General features: G+C 39.9%; 1 long non-coding RNA gene across 1 annotated transcript; it reads right to left on the bottom strand.

Moving 5' to 3' along the window:
• Positions 1-7,703: 7,703 nt before the first annotated feature.
• On the bottom strand, positions 7,704-12,428 carry LOC124108357 (uncharacterized). The gene is made up of 3 exons (XR_006856664.2): positions 11,871-12,428; positions 11,603-11,692; positions 7,704-10,170 (listed from the first exon to the last, which is right to left on the bottom strand). It is a non-coding gene; the product is annotated as an uncharacterized LOC124108357 (long non-coding RNA).
• Between the last annotated feature and the right edge of the window lie 667 nt (positions 12,429-13,095).

The following is a 13,095-nucleotide window of genomic DNA, read 5'->3' as shown; positions in this document are numbered from 1 at the left end:
ATAGTATAAGGACTGAAATCAAAGAAAAAATACAGTAAGTGAAAAATCACTTCAATAAAGAGTTAGAGATAGGGCTGGGGTTGTGGTCCAGCAGTAGAGCACTCGCCTAGCATGTGCATGGCCCTGGGTTCAATTCTCAACACCACATAAAAAGAAATAAAATGAAGGTATTGCATCCAAGTACAACTAAAAAAATATTTTTTTAAAAAAAAAGAGAGATTGTGGAGGGAAAAAAACAAGCAGAAATCTTCAAAATGAAGGAATCAGTAAATGAAATTATAAATTCAATAGAAAGCATCACCAACAGACTCGACCACTTAGAAGACAGAACCTCAAACAATGAAGATAAAATATATAATCTTGAAAGTAGAGTTGACCATACAGAGAAGATGATAAGAAACCATGAACATAAAATCCAAGAATTATGGGATAACATGAAAAGACCAAATTTAAGAGTTGTTGGAATAAATGAAGGAGCAGAGATACAAACCAAAGGAATGCACAATCTTTTTAATGATATAATAGCAGAAATTTCCCCAAACCTAAAGAATGGAATGTAAAATCAAATACAAGAGGATTACAGGACCCCAAATGTAAAAAATTACAGCAGACCCACACCAAGACAAATTATAATGAGAATGACTAACTCAGAGAAGGCCATGAGGAAAAATAAAAAAATTATGCATAGGGGGAAACCACTTTGGATCTCAACTGATTTCTCAACCCAGACTCTCAAAGCTAAGAGGTCCTGGAATAATATATTTCAAGCTCTGAAAGAAAACAGATGCCAACCAAGAATTTTATATCCAGCAAAATTTAGTTTCAGATTTGAAGATGAAATTAAAACCTTCCATGATAAACAAAAAATAAAAGAATTCACAACCAGAAAGCTTACACTACAGAACATTTTTAACAAAATATTCCATGAGGATGAAGTGGAAAACAAAAGTGATAACCAGCAAAGGGAGGATCTACACTAAAGGGACATTCAACTAAAGGAGAAACTAAGTCAAATTAAAAACCAGAAATAAATAAAAATGACAGGGAATACAAATCATATCTCAATAATAACCTTGAATGTTAATGGCCTAAACTAATCCATCAAAAGACATAGATTGGCAGATTGGATTAAAACGCAAGACCCAACAATATGCTGTATTCAAGAGACTCACCTCATGGGCAAAGACATCCACAGGCTGAAGGTGAAAGGATGGGAAAAAACTTATCACTCACAGGGATTGTGTAAACAAGCAGGGGTTTCAATCCTCATCTCAGATAAAGTAGACTTCAAACCAAAGTTATTCAGAAGAGATAAAGAAGGACATTTCATACTTCTTAAAGGAAGTATAAATCAGTAGGACATAATAATTATAAATATTTATGCCCCAAACAATGGAGCATCTATGTACATCAAACAAACTCTTCTCAATTTCAAGAGTCAAACAGACCACAACACAATAATACTGGGTGACTTTAACACACCTCTTTCACTAGTGGACAGATCTTCCAAACAAAAACTAAATAAAGAAACTATAGAACTAAATAATAAACTCAATAATTTAGACTTAACAGACATATATAAAATATTTCATCCATCAACAAGCAAATATACTTTCTTCCAGCAGCACATGGCTCCTTCTCTAAAATAGACCATATTTTATGCCACAAAGCAACTCTTAGTAAACACACACAAAAAAATAAACAGAGATAATACCCTGCATTCAATCATATCACAATGGAAAGAAATTAGAAATCAATGATAAAATAGAAAATAGAAGCTACGATAACAAATGGAGACTAAATATTGCACTATTGAATGATGAATGGATAGTAGAAGAAATCAAGAATAAAGTAAAAAAAAATCTTACAGGTAAATAAGAACAAAACCGATACAACATATCAAAATCTCTGGGATACTATGAAGGCAGTACAAAGAGGAAAGTTTATTGCATTGAGCACATTCATTAAAAGAATAAAAAGTCAGCAAATAAATGATCTAAAACTACATCTTAAAGCCCTAGAAAAAAAGAACAAATCAATACCAAAAGCAGTAGGATACAGGAAATAATTAAACTCAGAGCTAAATTCAATGAAATAAAAACAAAAGAAACAACTGAAAAAATCGACAAACAAAAAAGTTGGTTCTTTGAAATAGTAAATAAAATAGATACATCTCTGGCCATGCTTATGAAGAGAAAAAAAGAAAACAAATTACTAAGATACAAGCTGAAGAATGAAATAGTGGACATGTCTGAAATACAGAAGATAATTAGAAACTATTTTGAAAATTTATAGTCCAATAAAATAGAAAATATTGAAGACATTGACAATTTTCTAGAGACATATGGCCTACCCAAAATGAATGAGGAGGTTATACACAATTTAAAACACATCAATTTCAAATAATGAAATAGAAAATACCATCAAAATCCTACCAATCAAGAAAAGCCCAGGACCAGACAGATTCCCAGCCGAGTTCTACAAGGCCTTCAAAGAAGAACTAATACCAATACTCCTCAAATTATTCCATGAAATAGAAAAAGAGGGAACATTTCCAAACTCATTTTTTGAGCCAGTATCACCCCGATTTCAAAACAAGACAAAGCACATCAAAGAAAGAAAACTTCAGACCAATATCCCTGATGAACACAGATGCAAAATTTTTCAATAAAATTCTGACAAATCACATACAAAAACATTAAAAAGATAGTTCACTATGATCAAGTGGGGTTCATCCCAGGGATGCAGGGTTGGTTTAACATATGGAAATCAACAAACGTAATTCATCATATTAATAGACTTAAAAGCAAGAATCATATGATCATCTCAATAGATGCAGAAAAAGAGTTTGACAAAATATAGCACAGCTTCATGTTCAAAACACTAGAAAAACTAGGGATAATAGGACCATACTTCAGCATTGTAAAAGCTATATATGCTAAACCATTATCGTTCTAAATGGAGAAAAATTAAAAGCATTCCCTCTAAAAACTGGAACAAGACAAGGATGTGCTCTTTCACCACTTCTATTCAACATCTTCCTTGAAACTCCAGCCAGAGCAATTAGAAAAAAGAATTTAAAGGGATATAAACAGGTAAAGAAGAACTCAAACGATCATTATTTGCTGGTGATTTTATATCTAGAAGATTCAAAAAATTCCACCAGAAGACTTCTAGAACTAATAAATAAATTCAGCAAAGTAGCAGAGTATAAAATCAACACCCAGAAATCAAACACATTCCTATATATCAGCAATGAATCCACTGAAAGAGAAATTAGGAAAACTCCCCCATTCACAGTAGCCTCAAAAAAAAAAAAAAAAAAAAAACCTGGAAATCAATCTAACAAAAGAGGTAAAAGACCTCTATAATGAAAACTACAGAACACTAAAGAAAGAAATTGAAGAAAACCTCAGAAGATGAAAGATCTTCCATGCTCCTGGATAGGCAGAGTTAATTTTGTCAAAATGGCCATACTACCAAAACTGTTACACAGATTTAATGCAATTCCTATTAAAATCCCAATGACATTCTTCATAGAAATAGAAAAGGCAATCATAAAATTTATTTGGAAAAATAAGAGACTCAGAATAGCTAAAGCCATCCTTAGCAAGAAACGTGAAGCAGGAGGCATCATAATACCAGACCTTAAAATACTACAAAGCTATAGTAACAAAAATGGCATGGTATTGGCACCAAAATAGACTTGTAGACCAATGGTACAGAATAGAGGACACAGAGACAAACCCACATAAATATGGTTGTGTCATATAAGACAAAGATGTCAAAAGCATTCACTGGAGAAAAGATAGCCTATTCAACAAATGTTGCTAGCAAAACTGAAAATCCATATGTAGCAAAATGAAATTAAACCTCTGTCTCTCACCTTGCACAAAAATCAACTCAAAGTGGATCAAAGATTTAGGCACTAAAACAGAGATTCTGCGCCTAATAGAAGTAAAAATAGGCCCAAATCTTCACCATTTCGGCTTAGGATCTGACTTCCTTAACAAGACTCCTAAAGCACAAGAAGTAAAATCAAGAATCAATAAATGGTATGGATTCAAATTAAAAAGCTTCTTCTCCACAAAGGAAACAATCAATAATGTGAGGAGAGAGTCTACAGATTGGGAGAAAATCTTTACCACATGCACCTCCAATAAGGCATTAATCTCTAAAACTCAAAAAACTTAACACCAAAAAAACAAATTACCCAATCAATAAATGGGCTAAAGAACTGATCAGACATTTCACAGAAGAAGAAATATAATCAATCAAAAAATATATTAAAAAAATCTTCAACGTCACTAGCAATTAGAGAAATGCAAATTAAAACTGCACTGAGATTTCATCTCACTCCTGTCAGAATGGCAATCATCAAGAATACAGGCAAAAGTAAATGTTGGTGAGTATGTGGGGGAAAAGGTACAATCATACATTGCTGATGGAACTGCAAAATGGTACAACCACTATGGAAAACAGTATGGAGATTCCTCAGAAAACTTAGAATGGAACCAACATTTGACCCAGCTATCCCACTCCTTGGTTTATGCCCAAAGGACTTAAAATCAGCACACTACAGTAATGCACCATATCAATGTTTGTAGCAGCTCAATTCACAATAGCTAAACTGTGGAACCAACCTAGTTGTCCTTCAATAGATGAATGGATAAAGAAAATGTGGTGGTATATATATTCAATGGAACATTACTCAACTTTAAAGAAGAATGAAATTAGGGCATTTACCAGTAAATGGATAGAGCTGGAGAATATCATGCCAAGCAAAATAAGCCAATCCCAAAAAACCAAAGGCCGAATGTTTTGTTTTCTCTAATATGTGGATGCTAACTCAAAATAAGGTGGGCAGGCGCTAGAGAAGAATAGCATTATCATAGATTACGTAGAGGAAAGTAAAGGGAGGGAGGGGAGGAGATGTGGGAATAACAAAGATAGTAGAACAAAACAGACATCTCATATATATATATACATATATACATATATATGTATATATATACATATATATATATATACATATATACACACACACATTTGTATGTGTATATATATACATTTATATGTATAGATTATATATATATATATATATATATATATATGACTACATGACCAATATGATTCTACAACATTTACACTCAGAAAAATGAGAAATTATATTCCATCTATGTATGATATATCAAAGTACATAAATGCATTCTACTGTCCTGTATGACTAATTAAAACAAATTTTTAAAAAATTAAGAAAAATCCAGTATAGCAGGGCACAGTGGCATATGCCTGCAATCCCAGCAGCTAGGGAGGCTGAGACAGGAGGACTGTGAGTTCAAAGCCAGCATCAGCAAAATCGAGGTGCTAAGCAACTCAGTGAGACCCTGACTCTAAATAAAACACAAAATAGAGCTGTGGATGTGGCTCAGTTGTTAAGTGCTCCTAAATCCAATCCCTGGTACCCCCACCCACCCCACCCCCCCAAAAAAAAAGAAAAGAAAAATCCAATATAATTCCAAATCCAAACTATTCCAACAGGCCTGAAGGAGGTTAAATTCCATTTAAAATTATTTTAAGTGTTCTAAACTGAATTTCTGAGGGGTTCCCTATAATGGACCCAAATCCAGAATGTAGCTGTCTCTAGAATAGGGTCTCCAGAATGGAGCTGACTTCTTGAGGCCCTCAATATTCTCATAAATAAACTCAATGGCCAAAAGTAGGGAAGACTGACTTACCCCTAGAAGCCAAGTTTAGCTCACATATAAAATTCTTGTAAAGCTTCAAAACTAAAAAGATAAGGGAAGTAGAGAATACAAGGGCACTGTTTAAATATTATCAGCTATTTTCTCTAGAAATACTTAGAGGTATTTTCTTGAAAACAGCAACAACAAACCCAGAAGATGGTTTGTACAATCAGGAAAGGGATTGGGGCAGCTGACCATCTCTAGGAAGGAACAGGAATTGTTATAGCAGTCTATAGTTAAGGTGTAAGGGTGGGGTGGAGAACAGTACAACCATGACCCCAGATTGTCCCTAGAGTCCCTGAGAAAAAGGAAGAGTCAAGCTAATGATATTCTGAGCTGAGTTACAACTGTGTGAACAGCCCATGGTGCAGGTAGCTAGTCTACCTACCCACTAAGAGCAGCTTCCCAAGAAGCCAGAGACTACCAGTCAACAATCCTGCTTCATAGTTTCTCTTAGTGGAGACCAGACAGGGAGCTCTCACAAAATGGGCCCCCAAATACACCTAGGTCTACAAGTCAAATATAATCAACAAGTTGTTAGTATAATCATTGGCCATGTAGACCTCCCGGTATTTTTCTGCAAGAACCCAGGCCAAACTTTTTCTGGGGCAGCTGTCTTCAGTCTGGTACACATACACCCTGTGGATCCATTAAGACCTTCCAAGAAGGGCCCAGAAAAGGCTAGTTTTAAGGGAGTCAGATTTGACTTCTGTAAGGTCTACCGATCTGAGAAAGAGCTCTATGTTAAGGTAACCTCAGTATCTTGTCTACCTCTACACTGAAGAAATGCATATAAAGTATGCCCATTTCAAATCTTTTTTTTTAAGTTGTAGATGGACATAATACCTTTATTTTGTTTATTTATTTATTTTTTTTCTATGTGGTGCTGGGGATAGACCCAGTGCCTTGCTCATGCTAGGCAAGCGATCTACCACTGAGCCACAACCCCAGCCCATGCCCATTCCAAATCTTACTGCAGTGCATAGCTCCAGTTCTGAGCACCTACAGGGCCCCACTAATACATGAATCAAGTCTTAGACTAAGGGCTAAGAAAGCAAAGAACTCTAAAAACTTGACATAAATACTTTCACTAAACAGATGGTTTCCTAGTCTTTGCTTTCCTCAAGATTGAATGAAGTAAACTCTAAACACAATGGATTTTCAGCAAGCCATAGACTTTGGTATATGTTTCAGAAGGAGTTTGAAGAATTGGGCGATAATATTGCTATTAAAAATTACTGCCATCACCTATTTATGGAATAACGTTTCTTATGTGTATATATGTATATGTGTGTGTGTGTGTGTGTGTGTGTGTGGTGTACACACGTTTGCATGTGTGAACAAAAAAAAATGAAGAAACAGAAATAATGCCAACCTGTCTCATCCAGGTAACAGTTGCATAGTCACCCATGGGTGCATAAGCTAATTAGAAGAAAGGCCATATTCACCTCATTAAGATATATGCTTTCAATAAAAGATAATGCTAACAGCCATATAATCCTACATAATTTTTAAATTAAAATGTATACTTATTTTCTTGATGAGACATAAGTAAAGCTACATAAATTCAAGGAGAAAAGATGATGTAAAACCTGCCAGTGTTCAAGAAGAGCTTGTTCATGAATTTTTTAAGTGAATGATGATGGGTATCCGATTGCTGTAGCATTTGGATCCCATTAGATACATTTTAAAAAGTGATGTAACAGTTTTATTCTAAAATATCAATTTTTGCAATACACTGGATATTATATCCTTTGCAACAACTTCCACTTATGATGCCAAACTGTAGCTGTCATTTCTAAAAAGAGCTTAGGATACATTGTTTTTCAAGATTCTTCCAGAGGTTACATGCACCAAAGAGTTTGAAGATGACAACTATTATAGAATAGCAGTCCCCTCGCTGTTTCATAAGGAATCCATCACATAAATGTTATTTTAAGGCAGTGGTAGTTTTATTTTGTATATCTACTGACAGAGAGGAGAGAGAACCAAGTTACAAAAAACTGGTAGGCATTCAGTAACACTTAGATATTATTAAATGAATTTTAATATTCATCAAAATAACATCTTACGTGCACCTAAAGATGCAAATTTACACACACACACACAAATACCCATAGAGATTTGAAATGCAGGATCCACTCATCTAGAGAGTTTTGAGGGCACCCAATGAGTGACAACAACTCTGTGCTAACACCTCAGCCTCTGGTCTCAGAGCCACACAGCCCTGGAGAGGTTCCATGGACCTTTGGAGAGTGAATTTTCCCTCTGGAAAGGCTAAGAAAATGACCTAAAAGTTCACTGTAAGGAATATTCTGCATAGGAATACACAGATTTAAACACCTTTTACAGCGAAGCATTGGTTTCAAATGAGTGAGCCTGCTTAGGAATAAGAAAAGAGGAAGAGGTGGAATCTGGGGCCCATAGAAGGCTGAAAGCTAAGCTTAAAAGGGTAGCTACTTTTCAGTTCCTCCCAGTTGTAGATGTGGCTTGCATTGTTTGAAGCTTTTTACTTTTCAGAAAAAGCTGGATTTTTTTTTCTTTTTTGTGAAACCTCTGGATTTTTAATCCAATTTTTAAAAAACAGATCAGGTCAACCTAAACACAAATGAGAGCTAAATTCAGCCCTTAAAACTCCAGTTTACAGTCTGTACCAGTGCTTCTCAAGTAAAGTCACAGGTTCAAAACTATTTGTTACATTCCACAACAAAATGTGCATAGCAACTGAGAATAACGTTTAGAAAGATCCATAACTGTTTGACAGAGTAATTTTCTGAATCTAATTTGCTGAATCTAATAATAAAAAAATTGGTTTGTATCTTGTATATGTTTTTTAATTTATTTCTCTAATTTTTTATACACAAAAAATATCAGTGGGCAATGCCTTGAAAATCATACCCACAGATAATTTCAAAAAGCAATGTCACAGAGCCAGGCACAGTGGCACATGCCTATAGTCCCAGCTACTTGGGACTCTGAGGTGGGAGATTACTGGAGCTCAGGAGCGTGAGGCTAGCCCAGGTGGCACAGTGAAACTCCATCTCAAGAGGAAAAGCAGCTTTGCTATTGTCTTCAGCAAAGCAAAGGCCTATTTGAAGATGCTATCTTTCTAAACTAAGATTAAGGCTTGATAACTTGAATGTTAATCTCTAGAATCTTCACGTGGGCCACCTAAAAAAGATAAGCCTATGCATCTGAATTGCACCCAGATCTACTCAGTTCTAACCAGCTGACATATATTTGGCAGTAAAGGCCCAGAAGGTGACTTCACTTCCCCCAGAGGAATGGGAGAAATATCAGTATCACTGCTGCAGGATTACTGTGGGCCCATCAGGTCACGAAAATTCCTCCAGGGCCAGCAGTGGGAGGAGCGACCTAACACTGTAGGTCACTTAGAGATTCTCCTCCCTCCACCTGCACAGGAAGACCCACCCCCATGAGGCCCTTGCCAAGGGGCAGAGGGCATGCTCTCCAGCTGTTTATGTGTCTACCCATTCTAACAGTGAGCTCTTCCAAGGTCTGCACTCTGGCTTCCCCACCTCTACAACAGGGCTCCTTTCCACTGAATCTTCTCCTCCCACTTAGTATAGGGCAAAGGTGTCAGCCAGGAACTCTGGGTGCTGAGCTTCAATACCTAGCAACCAACTTTTTTAAATTCTAGAGGCTCTACCCAAGCCAACCTCTACCTCTTCTTTTCCCCTGCTTAGACAGAAACTCCAGGATAGAAATTGTTGCCAGGAATCAAAGCTCAGCACCCAGAAGAAGGTGGCCAAAGCTCTCACCAAGCAAGAAGCCCTAGTTGGGCAGCTATGTTCAGGAGGGGCTTAAACAAAGGCCGGAGGGTCAGCCAGGCTAGGAAAACAGAAGTGCTTTGAGGCTTAAGAGCCTCTTTATCTTGGGAACCAAAGAGACAGACTCTCAGGTCTGCTTACTCCTCTCTAATGAGCTGAGGGAAACCCCCTGAAGTATCATCTAAGGCTGGGGTAAGGGCCCCAACCTACTCCCCCTCCATTCCCCCTTCAGTGCCTTCACAGACTGAACACACACTGAGCCATCTTGGAGGGCTGGTGCACCAGCCTCCCCAGCTGTGTGTACCTACCCAGAGGGGAAATTTCTCCAAGGGGTTGGGGTGGGGGAAGGCCTGGGGAAGTGATTTTTGAAGTGTAAGCCTGGTGGGAAAGTTTCTCCTCCAGACCATCGGGAGGGAAGTAGTCATAATCTACTACAAATGATTGAGTACACAGAGGAAAATTGTTACATTGTTGAGAAACATGTCTGCTTTGCTTCCTCCTGGGGAGCTCTAAAGACTTCTATATCAATCAGCCATCACTTCCTGCCCCAGGTAGAGGGAGAAGAGGTCAGTGAGGATCAGCTCTCCCCTTGCAGTTCTCCAGGTCACCAGGTTTGGGCTGGCTGCCATTTTCTGTAATTCAAGATACCAAGAGAATTTAAATGAGATCATCCTTGTGTGTGTCAAGAAAGGAACAGCCTGTTTGGCCAAACAGAAAAGGTACCATGTTTGTATGAGTAATGTGAGTTTTATGTTTTTTAACGTGTGTGTTAACAGAACAAAAATACAGTAACCTATACCCTTAATTAGTTACTTAAGCTATTTCAAGTACCATTACAGCAAGGGGAAGGGAGAGCATCAAAATACATAAAATTATTTTAAAAAACTCATTCTAGGAAAAGGAAATGCCAGAGTAGTAAGATAAAGGAGTCTTAATTAACAACAAATCCATCTATTTCCCTCCTACGAAAAGGAGACACTCTTCTAAGGCAATTTGCTTGGAGAGCAGTTTTGCACCATAAATCTGGGACATGTTTTTATGTGTGTGTTTGCCCTGCATGAGGCTTAAAGAAAAAAAAAAAAAAAAAAAAAACAGCAACCAAACCATCCAGTTCAGCCTTGGAGGGAAAGAGACCTAATCACCCGTGATGGCGATTACATAATAGAGAATGGCTCACACATACCCTAAGTCTCAAAAGAATCAGCCTTTGGCTTCTTGTCATGAAGATGCCTTTCTTTTTTTCCTTTGTGGAGATCACTAAAAATGCTTCTTAAAGACCAGTGGATGTCTTTGGGTAGGAATAGAGGTTACTTAAGGCTGATTTATAAGTGCACCCCCAAGCCAAAGTGAAGCTTGTATCGATATCTAAAGTGCATCTGCATTTAGCACAAAAACCTCATAATCTGTTTCTAATTGGTGCCCTGAAAATGCTCCCCACTACTGCAAAGGCCTTGCTCAGAGCAGCCGCCCCTCCCGGAGGCCGCCGAGCTCCGGGTTCAGGGCCCTTTCTTGGGCAACCAGAGTGCTCCTCTCTTAGATAATGCCAGGTACTCTGGAAAGTAGCCGTGTAATAATACACAAACCCCTGATGATGTCAGCGTGTTATTGACTTTCCAAGTCTGAATGACTGAGCAGAGGAGCGGGGGTGGGGCGCAATCCATCCGGCAGCGCGGGGACCGGCCAAGCGAAAATGGGCTCGCGGGCCAGGCGGGGGAGGGGCGGCTCTCAGCCGCGCGGCGCAGAGGCTCGGCCGCCGCGGCGTCGAGGTCGCTGCCGCGGAGCCCGGGTGGGGCTCGGGTCTCTCCGATGTTTACGTTTGGTCAAAAACTCCTCGGGCAGAAATAACGGATGCCGCCCCCTGCCCCCCACCCAAGCTCTTACCACGTGGCAGCGCGGGGCTACAAAGCGGGGGTGGGGGGCAGAGGCACTAGAGGAGTGGGTAGAAAGGCCACCCTGTTCCTGCTCCCTCCCGCGACCCCACAGTGAGCCCTCCTCTTGGGTTGCACAGCGCAGGGTCCCTTTTCCAGTTAGATTTCCCACTCAAGACCCTCTTGGAAATCGCACCTCAGCAGTGGTGACATTTTATGGGCCATGATTTGCTTCGTTTATGGAGCTGGAGGTGCAGGTGCAGAGTCGTAGGCTCCCGTTCTCACCCTGCAAATTGACCACAGGGCAATCTGTCATCTTCAAGGCTAGGTGTGAACCAGGCTGGGTTGCCCTTAAATGGAATTGCATTTAAAGGCCGGGATCCTGAGGCAAACGCTCCAAACTGGGGCGTGGCCTCCCCTCAACGGGCCAGGACCCCTCTCTGGAGCCTGCAGCGCACACCCACCCTGCTTGTCTGGGAGTACTCAGGGGATGAAGAGCCCACCCCTGGGGGCTCCCTTCTTCTCTGGTCCGGGCCTGCAAAAATGCAACCAGAAGTCTAGGCCTAGCGCAGGGCTCCGCCCCACCTCCACTTGAAAGTGCTGCTCCTCCCCTGAGTCCTGTCGTTTTCTCCCTGCGGAGCTGGGTGGGTGGGAGCATCGAGTGGTGCACACAGCACAGAGGCTCTGCAAATGCAGCCACTGGAATACTGCTTTGCGGCTTATTAGTTGTGTAAGCCTGCACAGGGTGCTTAACCTCCCTAGCAGCGTCTGTGAAATGGGAGTAGCAACAGGCCTCAATAATTGTTGTGAAAGTTAAGTGAAATCCAGATTTGGTAAAGGCCTCCTTTCTCAAGCTGTCAAATCCATCACCTTCATTAGTATCCTTCCATTTGTCAGGCCAGAGCCCCTGTAGTTGTTTCTAAAGTCAGCAGACGTGCCAGACCCCTCGTTCCCTAACCTCAGTCCTGCCTCTACCCTCCAGGCTTTGCAGAGTCTTCGGCCTCTGGGGATCCACCCACACCCGAACCCACAGTGTTACCGGAAGAGCCATTTGGTCCACGAGGTAGGGGTTAAGGGGTGGGGAAAGTGCCTCTGACCCAAGCTGGGCCATTCGCAGCCCTAATCAAAAACCACTTCCCCACCTTGCCACAGGGGATTGGTCCTGGAGTAAAGAGGTGGCACGTCCAATCAGAAGGCTTCTTGGAAAATTTTGAAACTGGAAATGAAAAAAAGACAATTTCTCCCTAGGGGCTGAGTTGCAGGGGGACGGAGTAATGAGGGGGGCTCTGCAACATATGAAGTTGGGAACCTTTCATGTGACCATCTTGTGAAGGAAAATCCAATATGAAGAGAGAGGTAGAGAGAGGGACTGAGTCAGAAACAGCTAGAGTCACAGCCTGAGATAGTCTGGAAGAGCAAAGCTGAGATGGCAAGAGGGGTCTAAAGTTATTGGCAACACTGGTTCCTGCCTCCCTGATCCAGTCCTGCCTGCCCTAGATTTCTTGTGACAACCTAGTGGTTTTTACAATGAATTCTCCTTATTGTTTAACTTAGTTTGCTTTTGTTACTTGCAACCAAAAAGAAAGCCCAGCGTGACAATTATTAGTCTAAGTGGTACAATGTTTCAGTCCAGTTCAAGAATGATTTCCCAGAAAGCAGAGCTCTGCCCCTCTCCACACACAGTATGTG

Source organism: Marmota monax, unplaced genomic scaffold (assembly GCF_021218885.2).
Source record: "Marmota monax isolate L192 unplaced genomic scaffold, Marmota_monax_Labrador192_F-V1.1 WCK01_AAM20220418_F8-fsc00074, whole genome shotgun sequence".
NCBI lineage: Eukaryota > Metazoa > Chordata > Mammalia > Rodentia > Sciuridae > Marmota > Marmota monax.
Note: the sequence above shows the minus strand (reverse complement) of the source record. Positions and strands in the feature narration are given on the sequence as shown.